Below are 16,049 nucleotides of genomic sequence, written 5' to 3' on the forward strand. Positions count from 1 at the left end.
GTAAGTAGAATAGGTGCACACTTGCGCCTATTTTATGAGCTGGGTTTATTTTGCAGACAAATCACGTTTAACAAATGACTTGGCCAACAGTACGCAGCATCAGGCAATGACAGCAATTTATTGATTTTTATGAGTAGCCCAAGTTAAGACGCCTCGTAGTATGCAATTAATTGTGCTTGGATCTAGAATTACGAAAACATCAGCTGAGCTAAGCGGCCAAATAGCTGCAATAATATAGTCTGTGCTGGATATGGAGCTGTGAAATGGCCGTGAAATAAATTTCAATTTCGAGATCTTCAATGCAAGCGACTCGCATAGAGCTGAGACCACAAATGGCACAAAAGTTGTCATGGCAATTCATAAGATACTCTCGCCGACAAGTCGAGCGTAATACGATATAATATATATAACAATATAATGCTCGCTTAGCTTCAAGTTCCCGACTCGAGTTTTTGGTTAGGTTGGGCCTGTTGTCTACTGTGCTGGACTTTGATTCATAGCTGAATTCCATGACCAAAACAAATTTAATTAAAAATTTATAACGCGCAGTAGCAAATATACAAGAAATAATTGAGGGAAATGTGCAAAATACTAATGCACGACTGCGCGATACCCAGTAATAAAAAACTCTTTTGAATAAATGAAAATTAAATGGGAAGAAAGCATTTTTATTAAAAAAAATAAACAGACTTAACAGAAGTGCCCAAATATTTTAATTCCGTATATATTCCAAATCCGAAAGTATCTACAACATATTTAAGCTCCATTTAAATAAATGTAAAAATTCAACAATTTCAAGCCGAATGTAAGTGTTTGTTACCTTTCTCCATTTACCTGTCGTACATACCCATTTACCCATGTGTACTACAGGGTATACACAATGGATTTCATATAAATTTGCATACACTATGCAAAGAGCCTAGCAAAAAGCGAAAACAAATAGAGTAGAGCACTAAAATATTTGCTGCCACGTATTACCATATGCCAAAAGCAACAACAATAACAACAACAATAGATGAGAAGAAGAAGCAGGCGAGCCCATCATCATTAGAGGCAGGCAATGTGCATTGGCACAAGTTATTGTTATATAGCGCGGCGTTACGATTTTCGATTTTGGTCTGGCCATTTTTGGCAGACCTCTTGAGAGTCGAGCAATACGCCCGCTCCATAAAATAATCGACACTTATGCAGGGGCCGTGTGGATCGCATTGCATTTGAATTGGGTCCGAGTAGCGCGACCGAACGCTTGCTTTTGGATTGTATAAAATATGCAACAATTGGAATGGAATTTTCTGGCCCATTTGCACTTCAGCTGATTTGCATTGGCGCATTGTTAACAATATATGTATATCAGACACAAGATTTCACTCAATATGATATGCACCACAGCCCCGCCCCGCGCTCCTATCGTCGCCAGGCGACACACTAATTAACTGCTAAAGATTTTGGCATGATTTATGCGTTGGCCTGTCAATAAAGTCCACAATCCATCATGTTATATATAAATATAGATGCCATATTCTTTGGGGAAAATCTTTGAATTTTAGAAATTCTCATTCAATGGAGCACACATTTTTAATACGCTTACAATGAATACTATGAAATTGTCATTCGTTTTGTAACGTTTCTTAATAAGAATTGACTCTAGTTTCTTAGACTTTAATGTGATCAGATAACTACAGTATCTCTTTATATACATATAATTGTCATTAAATTGATTTACTCAAATTTTCTAAAATATCTTTCTTGAGTTTCATTATGCTTTTATATTAATATATCAATTAGCATACATTGAAACAGTTCTTCGAAAATTGCGCTATTATACAGAAACGATTTGTGAGATATTTATTTTATTTTCATTGAAATTTTTTGGCAAAAACAATATTCACACACAAATATTGTTTTTATTTTGTTGAAAATGGAGCCGAATATAATATATCGTAAGAGTAATAGTTCATAATAATATGCCACACATTTGCCAAATGGTTTTTAAGGGTATTCAATTATCTGCAGGCCAAAGTTAGCTATTTTTTGCCATTTTTTATTTTCGTCATAATTACTCACAGCGCGTATTACACAACTTTGCGTCAAATTCGTAATAGCATGAGTTATTTCACACACACACACACACACACACACGCTGTGGGTATATATCTCTATCTGAGTTCACTTTATTTATTTGGCTTTTATGTAAATTCAGTTTGAATTGCTTTAGAAATTTTGCTAACCATAAATAAAGCTGCGTAAATTTGACATTTAGCACTTGAAAGCGCCTTTTTTATGGAGGGCCTTAACAAGTTGTTTATGTGCCCAGATGGGTGAAAGAAAGAAAAAAAAAAGAAAACGGGCTACAAATGGATTTTTAATGCTGGCACTCGAGGAAAAACTGAACCAATCTGTACAGGTTGTTCGATAAGTATTTATGGGCTAATAACAATTAAGCAGACAAAAACAAATATGCAAACAAAAATATTATCGAGAGATAAGTAAAGTGGAATATAAATGTTTCCTTAAGTCTAGCCAAGTAAAAGATGCACAGAACAATTATAATTCAAAATAAAACTAAGGTTTTCAGCTGATCTTAGGTCAAAATTTGCAATAGATAAAAGTATTCTTGAAATAACATCTCTTAAAAATTAAACTAATATTGAATATAAAATATGTTGAAGATCTTGGATTTTGTATTGGCAAGGCCAACTTGACAATTTTAAGCAAAACATTAAAAGTATTTTCAAGATATTTCAAATTTTCTATATAATAAATAAGCTCTTTTCAAATGCGTATATATTTATTTTATTGATTTTGTGCTTGCAAAAATCTTTAGGTATTCTAAAAATGTACTTCATTTAGCAAGAGAATTTCGAGTGTTGTGAAATGTCTTTGTTTTAAAAGTGTCCAACACTGGATCACATTTCGAAGAAGCCGTGAGAAGAAATAAATATTGATAATTATCAAAATAAAAAGAGAATAATGTTAAAATGTAAATATGCTTGTCAGGATATTCTTATATGCCTGTTAGGATAAAAGTTCAACAAAAAGCTGCAAACCAATTTTTATCTCATTTCTTTTCCAGCTCCGATATCCTGCAACGCCCAAATCTGTAAAGCTGCCAAACAAAGCTTGGCATGCAAAAAAAAAAAAAAACTCAACACCTTTCCGTTTGCTGTTTTTTTTTTTTTGTTTTGTTTTGTTTTGAGTTTTTTTTTTTTCACACAGCAGCACAAAATAAAACCGGCTCAGTTCCAACAGCTGCAAGCAACACACACACAACAACAAAATCCAACGAAAAATTTCTGCTTATGCCAAAAAAAAAAAAAATAAAAAAAAAAAGGCACGAATAAAAAAAATCATCTAATAATTTCTAAAGATGCTGCTGCTGCTGCTGCCGGGCTCTCATTGTCTGCGATTTGAGCTTTTTTTCATATATACATACATATATATATATTTTTTTTTGGTCATAGCATTATTTTGACTGCCAGATTTGAATACGCAGCGGCGCAGAGCAGTTGTCGCAGCAGACATAAATCTTGTTTTGATTTATTTATTTGTGAATCTTTTCACAGCCAACATCGACGCAGCGCAGCGAAAAGGAACTCTGCTTCGAGTTCAATTCAAAGCTTTTGGCGCATAGTTTTCAATTAAATGCGCGCGTCGCTCATATAAGAGTGGAAAGGAAGAAGAGGAAGCAAACGAAAACAAGAGAGCAACGGTCAATCAGCAGCAGCAGCAGCAGCAGCAGCGACAGAAGCAGCGCTGTTGGCAGCAGCAGCAGCAGCAAAGACAAGAGCGGCTCAAATTTCGGCAAAGACAAGCAAAGGGCGCCCTATGGTTCGGTTCGGTCTCTGCTCGCTCTCCCTCTCTCGTTCTAAGCTATCTCTTTCTGTTATACTGTTCGGCGCTGCTGTTAGAAGCGGCGACTAAGCAGCGAGCGCTTTGCTTTTTTCGGTTAGCTTGTCGTTTTTTCGTTGATGACCTTGAAAAAGCTGTATCTAAAAATCGAGTGCAATCAACTTTATAAACACTCATACACACATACGACAACGCTGAGAGCCGCTGCCGCACACATGCTCATTAATATTTCCCCTACATTTCTCACACACACACACACACACACACACGCACAGCAGTGCCCAGAACGTTAGGTAAAGTCTTGAAGCCCCAACATGCCGCCATCTCTCTCCCACTCTCCTGTTCTTTGCGCTCTTGATATGTCCCTGTAGTTGTGTGTGTGTGTGTGTGTGTTATTGTTGTTGTGCTAAACCGCATATAATAATTATTCTAGATTCTGTGCGCTCTTGTTGTTGTTTGTGTTAGTTGTGTTTTGCTTCTCTAAAAGGTGGTCGCTCTGACGCTTTGGTCTGGTCAGTTGCCGATTTTCGGGGTTTATCTTTTGCCTGAGCTTTGCGCTTGCATGTGGTAATAATAGAGTTTAGCGGCGTTTAGCCGAGCAACAAAAATGAAAAAAACAAAAAAACAAATTGCGCTCAAAGTTGTTTGGGGCCAGCGCACGGGCAACAGGTAGCCAAATTCAGTTCAACATCCGAGACAAACTTTTGTTTGCGCAGAAAAACCAAAATGGTCGCTCGCCGTTTGAACTCAGATCACACAGAAAAGCTTGCGACCAGATCCGTGTGCTGCTCTCGTATGCAATTTAACTGTCAACCGAGCTTTCGTGTAGCCATTAATATGAAGCTTGTAAATCATTTGAGTATATCTTCATTAGAAACATTAGACTCCAATTGGAGTGAAGCTTTCGAAGTGTGTAGCTGTCCTCCTGCTGTGAAGCTTAATCGGAAGTTGGTCTAGAAGCTTTTTCTTTTCCTTTTGCTTGTCTCTTTCGTTTAAAATAATTTATTGTTGGTTTTTCTGTTAGCTTCGGTGCTTATAGTCCGATCTTTATGAAATTTTGAGCGCATTATTATGGCTTCCCATTATACTCTAGCTCCTACTGCAATATTGGGGCGATGGGGCTAAAGAAGGGTCTACATGCATTTAATTGTGTTTAAGGTTAGAAAAATGTATGCATATATGCATATATGTAGGCCGAGTTAATTCTGCAAGGCTTAGTCTGACTCTGATAAAACAAAGCTGACGTTATGTTATATTCCAGATATATTGCTTGTCAGATCTATGACTTAGTCAAACGTTTTTATTGCACATCAAAGATAAACTTCGAAACACTCAAGCGTTAAACTCTTTACATCATCTTTCATTTAAGCCTTCTCCACAAGCACCGTTTAGCACAGTTCAAAGGCCTGCAAATGTTTTGCCTGATTATTTATACGGCATTAAATCGGCATCGACATCGACATCGGCATCGGCATTCCTTCGATTTGATGCCTGCATTAGCTCACACAGTTTCAAACCGAGTGCGTGCCATAAACATTTTTTTACGCCAGCTAACGAACCTATGACATCAACATTATTTTAGCCAAAAAGCCAAACAAATTTTAAGATATATATATATAAATAAATAAATGAAATAAATTTATTTAAACGCCCTCTACCCTATAAATGTTTAGAGAGGCGTATTTAAATATATATATATACATATATACAAGATATGCGCAACGTTCTCAGAGCCTCAAAGATCGCGAATTGAAAAATTTGTATTGCTCGAAAGTTTCGAATATATTTCACAGCAGCTTCATAATTTAATAAAAATTATATTTGTATAATTATAATATAAGCTGAATATTCAAATTTCAAATTTAATCTGCATGTTAGGTGTACTAAGTATTATAAAGTGTGCTCAAGCTTATTGTAAAACTTATTAGGCAACAAAATGTTTTATTGCACACACTTAGATTGAGATAAGTTTATCTCTTGCTTTGTTCACACTCATAAATAAAATGGTCATAGAGCGATTCTCGCAGGGCGGTGGGCACAGATACTTTTGGCTAAGAGCACGTTTAAGCCCTGTTCTGAGCGCGGCCGGTTGCCCATTTGAACGACGTTGATTATTTAATTCAGCAGAAAAGAGATGAGCTAATCTTTTGTTTTTGTTTTTGTTTTTGTTGTTGCCCGAGTGCGACTCTGGCCAACTTTGACTTCAGATTTTTAATTAAGATAATTGTAGTAAGCCACAAAAATTCAAACGTCAGTCTGTAAAAGGCCAGCGCTAAGTACAGCTGATACAAAAACAAACAACAAAAAGAGAGAGCGCATGACTATTAGTTACCCTGTAGACAGATCTGAAGTAGTTAAGAAGCGCGTGCTTTTGCTCTAGTCTATGAAAATGAGTATCTGAGTATCTGAAGACGCATATATCTCATAGATATTGCTGAAATTCAGCCGGATCAGCGGGGCTTAGGCAAATTTGTTTGCCATCCCTTATCGTATACCCAATTGCAGGGTATTCAACGAAAAACTGATTCATTGATTTGATGAACTTTTTCGCAACATGAGTTGAAACATTTGTCTCGCATTTGCGGCATGTCCGAAATGTCAGTATTCGAGAAACGCAAAGTAAAACAAATTTAGGATAAACACAAACGTCAATTAGTTAATATGCTTTCAAAAGGCACATCATATAAATACATATACATAATATATGTACTATATAGAAGAGCACATGACACCAAAATCGGGCCGTACAGTAGGGCTCAAAAAATGCGGTAAGCGCTTGCAATTTGATTTTTTAGCTAAAATAAAAAAAATGAGTATCAAATCAAATTCGCTTGAAGAAGCTCACACACACACACACACACACACACACACACACACACACACATATGTAGAATATATGTATATATTTTTTTATATATGGCAGACATAATATGAAAAGAAATCGCACCCAAAAAACCAAATTGGCATAAACTACGCCGAAAATAAATTGAAATCTAAAAATGAATTTCAAATGCGGCAAACCCCCAAAACGCAAACCAAAACAAAACAAACAACGACTCGAACTGTGTGTGTGTGTGTGTGCCTGTGTGTGCGTGTGTGTTGTACTAAAGGAAGTAGTGTAGCAAAGCCGACAAATGACAATCGCCCTTCTTGACATTTGTTGATACGAAGATGTGCGGAGTGAAGCGTAAGCAAAACAAAATGCAACAAATTGTATAGAAATTCGGCATTCAGATTAAAATAGAAAACAGAAGCGTGAAAGAACGCGAGAAGAACGCGTTTCGGAATCTATCTGCTGGTTGTAAATTTTAAACCGTGCTTGTAAAAATGTTCTCGTTTTGAGTAAACATATCATTTGCTGCGCTCTTAAGGCCCATGTGTTATCAGTACTATAATATTATGCTATTATAGGAACTGCATTATTAAATCAATTTATTTATAATTAAGAGTACCATTTGCTCAATGCTGTTAAATCTTCCGATCTCAACATTTTCTGTTGCTGTTAAAAGTGCGAACTTAACATTTTCTCACTGCTGTTAAATGTTTCGAAATTAACATTTTTAGACTTCTGTTAAATGTTCCGATCTTAACATATTCTGTTGCTGTGAAAAGTACCGATCTTAACATTTTCTCACTGCTGTTGCATTTTTCGAAATAAACAGAGCTTAATTGTTATGCTAAATATTATTGAAAATAAATTGCTTAATAATTTTAAGTATACTAAATAATACTGTTTTCTTACTGCTGTTAAATGGTGCGAACTTAACATTGTCTTACTGCTGTTAACATTTCGAATTAACATTTTCTCACTTCTGTTAAAAGTTGCAATCTTAACATTTTCTCACTAATGCATGATTAACATTTTCTTTTCCTACCAAACAAATATTTTCCTTCATAATTCAGCTTAATTACATTTGCAATTATGCCCTTCTATATATACTATATTGTATAATTAAATCAAATGGAATAATTAAATAAATAATACATTTAAAGTAAATTTATTTCTCCGTTTAGTTACTCAGTCAGTTATTAATGTTTATATTTAATATTTGTACAAGACATAATTAAAATAATTATCGAAGTTATAACAAATTTTGTGTCTTTCCACAGACTACACTCTCTGCATGCCAATCGATCATTACAGAGCCCTCGTTATTAAATGTTACCCATTTTAGTCCACATATCGGTATCCACTGAGCTTAGCACATCAACAATTTCAGACGTTCCAAAAATGATTTAACTACTATTTAAATAGCCGGCAACAGGCCGCGGGCAAAGAGGCCTTCAATACGTTTGCGAAGAACTTCAAAAAGGAATTAAAATTATAGCAAAGCTTGTGGAGCATACGAAAAGACAAAAAAAAAAGCGGCCAATCGAAACCTGTTTCAGCTGGAAAAACAACAACAATAAACAAGTAGAAGAAGAAGATGAAGAAAAATTGGTATGATATTGTACGTAAGCAGTAATTGAAGTTAACGTAATTATAAACGTGGCCAGCAACAAGAACAACGTGGTAAAAAAAAACTTAAGTAGAGTTTTTTTCGTAGACCCGAAGTTCGTATACACTTGCCAATCACATGACTGATACATGATAAATAGAAGACAAAAAACTGTTTAATTATTTTATTTTAATATTAAAAAAATACAATAAGGGAGACTGTTGTCGCTTCGATCGATGTTTGCCTTTATCTTATATATACATTGTGTTTTTTTCTAGAAAAACATAAAAGTTGATTTTGATCCGGAAGCAAATAGATCTAAGCCAGATATTAGATTAGATTACATTACAATCTGATCAAGAATATATATATATATATACACATAGATAGCTTCTGTTGTCGGAGTACACTTTTTTCGTATATATGATATGATTTTCAAATCCTAGACAGATCTATGCCAAATTTTAGATTACATAAAAATTGACATTTCGTCTGAGAATATATTTGCCTGATATAAAGCTTTGCATGCGCTGTGACAAAATGTTGAAGCTCTCGAAATAAGCGAACTGCAAATTTTGGCGAAGAGAATGTAACTGGAACTGGGAACTGGAACCGAGACTCCGACTTGGCACTCTGACTCTGACGCACAGCGAGGGGCTACGCTTAATTTCCCAATTAACATGGAAAAATATATATATATACATAATATTTTTTGTAGACGGCACAAAAATTCATTTGCGCTTCACATCAAATTGTGCAATATTCCATGCAAGCTCTTTTTCTACACACATGCGTCGAAAAACGTGAGCTCAAAGTTTTTCCTCGAAAAAAAAATAACAACAATTTTGAAATAAAATGCCATTCAAGGTTTTGAGGACATTGACGCAAAGGTCAGAGAGACGCTCAGGCGACAACAAGTTTTTAATGGCGCATGCAATGCACATATCGATATAGATACAGATACATTAATATATTATTTTTAAGCGTATGCATATCAGCAAATGGGTTCCGAGTTGCAAAAGGTAGCTAGCTCCCCCTCAGGGATTACATAGCATGCGAATGTTTCGGAGTGGGAAGCACAAATAGTTTCGGAGTTAAATACGTGTTGTGAAATCTAAAAGAAACCTCGAGAAAATGCTCTGGAAATATTTTCTGTGATAGATTTCATTGTACGTGAGTCTCAATCGGAGGTTTCGGAATTCAGAATTCATGCCTTTCCCATTAAAAAATTCTTTTTGCTCAAAGTTTAATTATTTCGGAAGTCATGTCTTGCAATGTATCCCGTTGTAAAGTTTTTTTTTATATATTGAGTTTCCCGATGCATCCAATAAGAAGCCAATCAGAACAACTAGACTTGAGTACTGCTGAGGTAGTCTGATATTTTCCTACACAACTCCGTTGTCTAATAAGAATGTGTACTAAATTATCCCATTTACTGTTTTTTATTTTATTATTTACTTTATAATAAAATTCTTTTCTTTGTTATTTGTCAATGAATCAGTAAACGAACACAAATACGATTTGAGCATATTCAAAGTAATTTGCCAATAAAATTGAATTACAATTTGCTGAATTACTGCGAAAACTTTTCATAAAATTTCAGTTAAGCTTCTGGCACAAATAGCTCAAGAAGTCAATCGAAAACAATTTCGTTACGTTTTGTGGTTTTTCCTTATAAATTTAATTTTTATGGATTGCAGATTTTATTGCATTATAACTTAATTTAAAATCGTTTTCAATACGAATTTAATATTGAAAACATTTTATACAGGCTCCGTTTAGGGAAATCAAGTTTTAGTTAATTAAATTTGGCTTCTAAATGATTTCCACTTAATTTCGAAATAAACGTTTCGTTTACTTTTATTATTATTATTATTATTATTTTTATTATTTTTATTATTATTATTATTATGTCTCGTTTATAGACTTAATTTTCATTTTGTTATTTTATTTGGACATTGTGACGTAGACTCAAAACATTTCATTAACACGCACAGTCCGAACTATATGCAACCTCTCTCTCTCTCTCTCTCTCTCTCGCTCCCGCTCTCGCTCTCTCTTTGTGCGATTGTCTTATCAGCAGCAGCGTTTTACTCGCTCTCTGGCTCTCGCTCGATCTCTCTGGCGTTTGCAGTTTCAAAACAAAGTCCATTTGTTATTGTTGGTCAATTCTTTCTAGCGTACAGTAGAGACAACATTTAAAATGCTATTATCTAATCGCTGCTGCGCCTCAGAGTGTGTGCGTGTGTGTGTGAGAGAGAAAGAAGAACACAGAGAGAGAGAGAGAGAGAGAGAGAGAGAGGGAGTGCGCGCACTTGCCTTAGCGATAAGCCTAAGCGCAGTGTTTAGCTATTTTTATTAAATTATGAGCAGCGCGCAATTAAGTTGAGGGACCCGTAAAATATTTACATTTCATATAAACTCACAAGCAAAACTATTTATGAAGACATTTTTTTTTTGTGCGGCTCGAAACTGGTTTAACCTGTTCGCAAATGCTGTGGGCCAAAACGAAAAAAATCAAAAACCATCTAACAATAAACTAATTAAATCAAATCAAAATACGTCGCAAAAGTGCGCACAGAGAGAGAGAGAGAGAGAGAGACAGGGAAAGAGAGAGAGAGCAAACTGCATATAAAAATAACTCAAGAAATATTCATTGAAAATTATAAATAAAATGTTTAAAAATGTTTAAGCATATATACATATACATTTAATATCATATGCAAAAAGTGCGAGATAACAAAACAAATTGACCGACAGGCTCGTCTGATGCGGTCTAAATGTATCTGTATCTGCAAGATACGCTGTATCTTTGAAATACTCGCACTCGCGCGGTTGAGAATTCTATGTATATATATATATATATGTATTCTAAATAAAACACAAAAAAAAAAAACGCCTCAATATGTCAGTTTGTCAATTCAGTTAGTTTAGTTTTCTCTACTCTACGTTTTGTTTGTCTTTCAGATCAGCCAAGGCAGTCTTTAGAGCCGTGTTTGCCACTGCATTAACTGAGGAATTTCGACTGAACAGAAACAGAAACTCAGACAACGTTGATTCTATTTGATTATGCAATAGCAATACACTGAAAGAAAATAGGTTTAAGGCCTAAGTCAAGCAAAAGTCATGGTGAATCTCATTTATGTAAAATGTGTAGTGTTGTAAAGCGAGAGTATATATATGGGCACTCTCAAAAGAGAAGAAGTTGAAATCTATTAGAACAAAGAAGATTGCGCGAAGAAGATTGCAAATCTCCCAATGAATATTTATGTTAACTTTCAAAAGCCAACCGAGACAGTGTTGTAAAGCGAGAGTATATTACTCTGTATAACTTTTTTATCATAAAGTCAAGTTGGAAACTCTCAAAAAAGAAGATTGTAGCTTTTCATCAAATATATTTTAGTTTTTACTCAGTGACTTATTAAAAATAAAGATTTAGAATATATATATGTATATATATGCATTTTAATAACTATTGTAGGGTTGGCTCAATTCCTTCGAGATTTTAATTCAGCAAGTAAAATTCAAGAAAATCCAGAAAATTCATATTCAAAATTATATTTGAACATAAGTTTCAAACAATTAATATATGTATCCATATTTAGTGTATTTCATATCGATTTGAATTTGATGTATCTTTTACCTGTTTGCTTAGTGCACACGTTTGGCTATACTCAATCTTATGCACAGCAATTGCTTATGACTGGAAAATTGATAAGCGCCCTGCCAATGTCTGATAAATAACCTGTGGTAGCTGAGCCAAATGCAATTAACAAACGGAAATCGGAGAAATACAATGCATATGACCAAAAGTCGATGACACGTTGTAGACCGAAAGTCTGCACTTAACTGGGATTTTATTTATTCGAAAATTATGTTCATAATATTTTTATATACTTAACTTTACCTTTTCCTTTCAATACTTAAGATTTCTGTTTTTCAAAGGTTTTTTTTTATTATTTCTTGTGATCTTGTGATTTTTAAAGGCAAACCTCAAACTCTTTTGAATAACTTTCTAAGAATTTTTCAGAAAAGTCTTCAGTACTAAAAGAATATAATATTGTAAATAAGTTGTTTATGCATTATTCTTAATAAAAAGTTATAACATTTATCTATATACCTTTTTTACTTAAAGCTTTTGACGCCAAAAGCTCATTTAATCAATATTTAAATGCGTTGTAATCCAAGTTTTAATTGAGTTTGTTTATCGGCATTTTTGGTATCTTTTATATAAATCATATTTTCATATTTTCATTTATTTATAATTATCTAATTAATTTTTGTTGCACATTTATTTGCACTTATTTCCGGCACTAGGCAACACTGGCCTAACAATAAATATGGTTGATTGTAAATTTATGTTGTTGTTGTTGTTGTTGTATACAATTTGCAAAGTGAAACCGTTGCGTGTATAAATATATGTGTATATATATTTATGTGTAGCAATAAATTTGCTTTCTATTGATTTAATTTCATTTCTTTCAAGATTTTTCAAGGCGAACTTGATATATTTTTGTTTTTTTTTATTTTTTTATTTTTTCTTAATATCTTTTTTCTTGTGTTGTATGTTAAGCTTGTGAGAATATATATGTATATATAGTATTTATGGATTTCTTTGAGAAATTATATAGTACTTGTCGTAGAATTCAGAACTATAGAGCAAAGAGTGTGGGGGGAAATAAACAAAGAGTTGAGAGACTATTAGTAAAAGAAGAACTTAAACTTTGTAAAGTGAGGCGGCGAGCATGGGCTGGGGGGCTACAACATTTCACAAGGCGCGAGTGCGAAACGAAATGGAAACGAAACAAAATATAAATAAAGATACGCGCAGGCGGCAACGGCAACGGCAACGACAGCGACAGCGACGTACGAAGACGACCACAAAGCGAGTGACGGCAATTGGATTATGAAACGCGGCCGACGCCGCAAAGCGACACGAGAGAGCGCCTCAGAGAGGAAGAGAGAGAGTAAACGCGCGCGCTCTGAGACGCGCTGGCAATGAAACGCGACACAAAAATTCCGTAACCGAGTTGAAAAATTGTCGTAAAAGAAAATATGCACACAAATGATATTTGTTTTACAGTTTTTCTTGTTGTTAATATATTGTAAAGCATAAAATGTTGCTTTATTGAGTGTTATTTGCGTTGCAAACACTCAAAACAAGCACACTAGCAAGCACACTCATACACACACACACACACACACACACACACACACACACACACACAGTTGAACGCACGCACTTTGCTTTATTTATTTTTTCTTTATTGGGTTGCGTCAAGTGATTTGCTTTTTGCGCACTTTCTTATATTTTATAACTGTAGATATTTAGCTAGATATTCACAATTGTTTGGCCAGTTAGTTGTGAATTGGATATTGGAATTAAGGCTGAGAGACACGCACGGCGCACGAACGAGACACGTCGACAGTGGGGACAGCAGAGGCTGGCACTTTATTTTTTGAATGCCTTGCGTGGGCTCAACCAGACAACCTCACCAAACGAAATACAAACTCGAACTGAAACGCAACGCAGAGATACACCAGCTGTGTGTTTGCGCTGTCTTTCAGTTAAATCCGCTCTCATGCTCTCTCACGCTCGCGCTCTCTCTCTCTCTCTCTCTCTCTCTCTCCACTCGCTCCATGTGTCAAGTGTCGCGGGAGCGCAAAAACATTTTTGCCTGTTGGCAATGCCCAACACTGGCCGCGCATAGTGCGCCTCTGCTTACACCAGCATTCGACTACCCCACAATTAGAGCGAGATGCAGCAACGACTGTTCTGTGCTGTTTTTAAGCTCGCTTACTCTTCCGCTCTCTGGAGGCCACTGCCGGCATTTTCATTTTGCGAGGTGGCCCCACAATTAGCGTATCTCAGAGATACGCGGCGCTTAACGACAGCCAGCGACAGCGACGACTACGTCAAGAACGGTACGCAAAAACAACATTGCCGTCGTTTTGTTTTTGTTGTGCTTTCCAGAAATTTAATGGTGGCTTTTGGTTGCAAGAAAAAACAAAATAAAAACAGCATCGAAATAAACAAAAAAAATCCAAGAAAAATAAATAAGAAAATTGCCAAAATAATAGACGCACATGTAAATAATTCTAATCTCAGTACAGCAGAGTTTTCCAAAGCTTTTCTGCTAACACCCACAAAAAAACCGTTGATCATCACACGTCACAAACAAAATGAGATGACACTAAAAAATTTCACCAGCAAAACACACGGCAAATGCAACAAAAACAAATTTTGATGACGAAACACATGTTGTGTTTGTGATGAGTGCACACAAACATGCACACAGGCACACACAGAGAGCCGCAGAGAGAACTGCGAGAGAGCGCGAAGAGCGCGCGCCGCAAATACGCTCTCGCAAAGATGCGCTCATTTGCAGCTTTGTCGCGCGCCGAAACGACGAAAAAAAATTAAGCACAAAAATAAACAAAATGGAAAAGCTCTCAACGTCGTCGTCGTCACTGTCGCCTTCAATTTCAATAGCACTCGGCGCTACTAGCTGTTCCTACACACACACACACACACACACACACACACACACACACACACACACACACACACAGATACGACAGTATGTACATACGGCTAGACGACATATATACATACATACATATATAGTTTTATTGGCAGCTATTTTGCTGCTTTTTATGGCAATTTTTAAGCATAGCGTATTTACAATTTTTTAATGTTTTCTATTTAATGTCAAAAATCAGAAATTTTTAAACTTCTCCCTAAAACTTGTCTAGGCGACAAATTTTTAAAAGAGTTGACTTGATAAGAAAAGGCTAATTTGGCATTTTTTAAATATTGCTCGTAAGTTAATTTATAGTAAATAAATATTGTTGTATAGCTATTTTTATTAAAGCTTCGGGCAGCTTTAAGCCTCAATTCAAGCTATTTTAAAGCTTTTCAGCAGCTGAATATCTATTTGAAAAACTAAATTAACAAATTTCAATTGCAGACTCGTGTCAATCGGCTGTTATTGATAAGAAATATCGCGAGTTCAGCATAAAAGAGATTGGTTTATGGTCAAAGATATGATAAGCAATCTTCAAGTTTCAAATGGGTCAAGTAAAATAATGTTTTAAACAAATGTAACTATTAATTAATTTTTATAAAAATTACGTTTCAGTTAAACGTAAAAGTGTGCATTAACCAATTCAGTAACTGATATGAACTTTTAAGTAGATACTATCTTAGCCTCAGCTGGTGATAGACTTCAGATACTTTTTAATTAAGAGCATATTCTTGTCAAATGGACTTTGGTAAAGCTCGATATTTGAGTGAAGCTTTCCTTGAATTCCAAGTACATGCGAAGTAAGTCTAATAAATATACATATAATTTAAATAACATTTTGAGATGATACTAATCGCAAAATCAAAAGGCGATTGATTTAATGATTTATTGAATATTGAAAAATATTTTTCTATTATATTTTTACTTAAAGCCTTTGACGCCAAAAGCTCATTAATTTAATATTTAAATGCGCTGCAATCCAAGTTTGAATTGAGTTTGTTTATCTGCATTTTTGGTTTCTTTTATATAAATCATATTTTCGTTTATTTATAATTATCTAATTAATTTTTGTTGCACATTCGTTAAGCGATTAATCTAATAAAGGCTTACAAATTGTATTATTAAATACTAAAAATTAAATAATAAAAATAATTCAAGAAAAAGACAAGTAATAAAACTATGCTGAATATATTATGGAACTTAAAAAATATATAGCTCTAGTGAAACAATTTAA

At 34.7% G+C, this 16,049-nt stretch overlaps 1 protein-coding gene across 3 annotated transcripts in view; it reads right to left on the reverse strand.

Moving 5' to 3' along the window:
* The window catches only part of tai (taiman), a 107,814-nt gene that overhangs the window by 78,962 nt on the left and 12,803 nt on the right, over positions 1 to 16,049 (reverse strand). Inside the window, exon 1 of one of the 3 annotated variants that reach the window (XM_070208955.1) lies at positions 12,409 to 13,801. The exons of 1 other annotated variant lie outside the window; for it this stretch is intronic. The gene's annotated coding sequence lies outside the window, so the exon portion shown is untranslated. Of the gene's footprint in view, positions 1 to 12,408; positions 13,802 to 16,049 lie in introns of those variants that run through there. One more of the 3 variants, XM_070208957.1, reaches the window with a different exon arrangement.

Source organism: Drosophila virilis, chromosome 4 (genome assembly GCF_030788295.1).
Source record: "Drosophila virilis strain 15010-1051.87 chromosome 4, Dvir_AGI_RSII-ME, whole genome shotgun sequence".
Lineage (NCBI taxonomy): Eukaryota > Metazoa > Arthropoda > Insecta > Diptera > Drosophilidae > Drosophila > Drosophila virilis.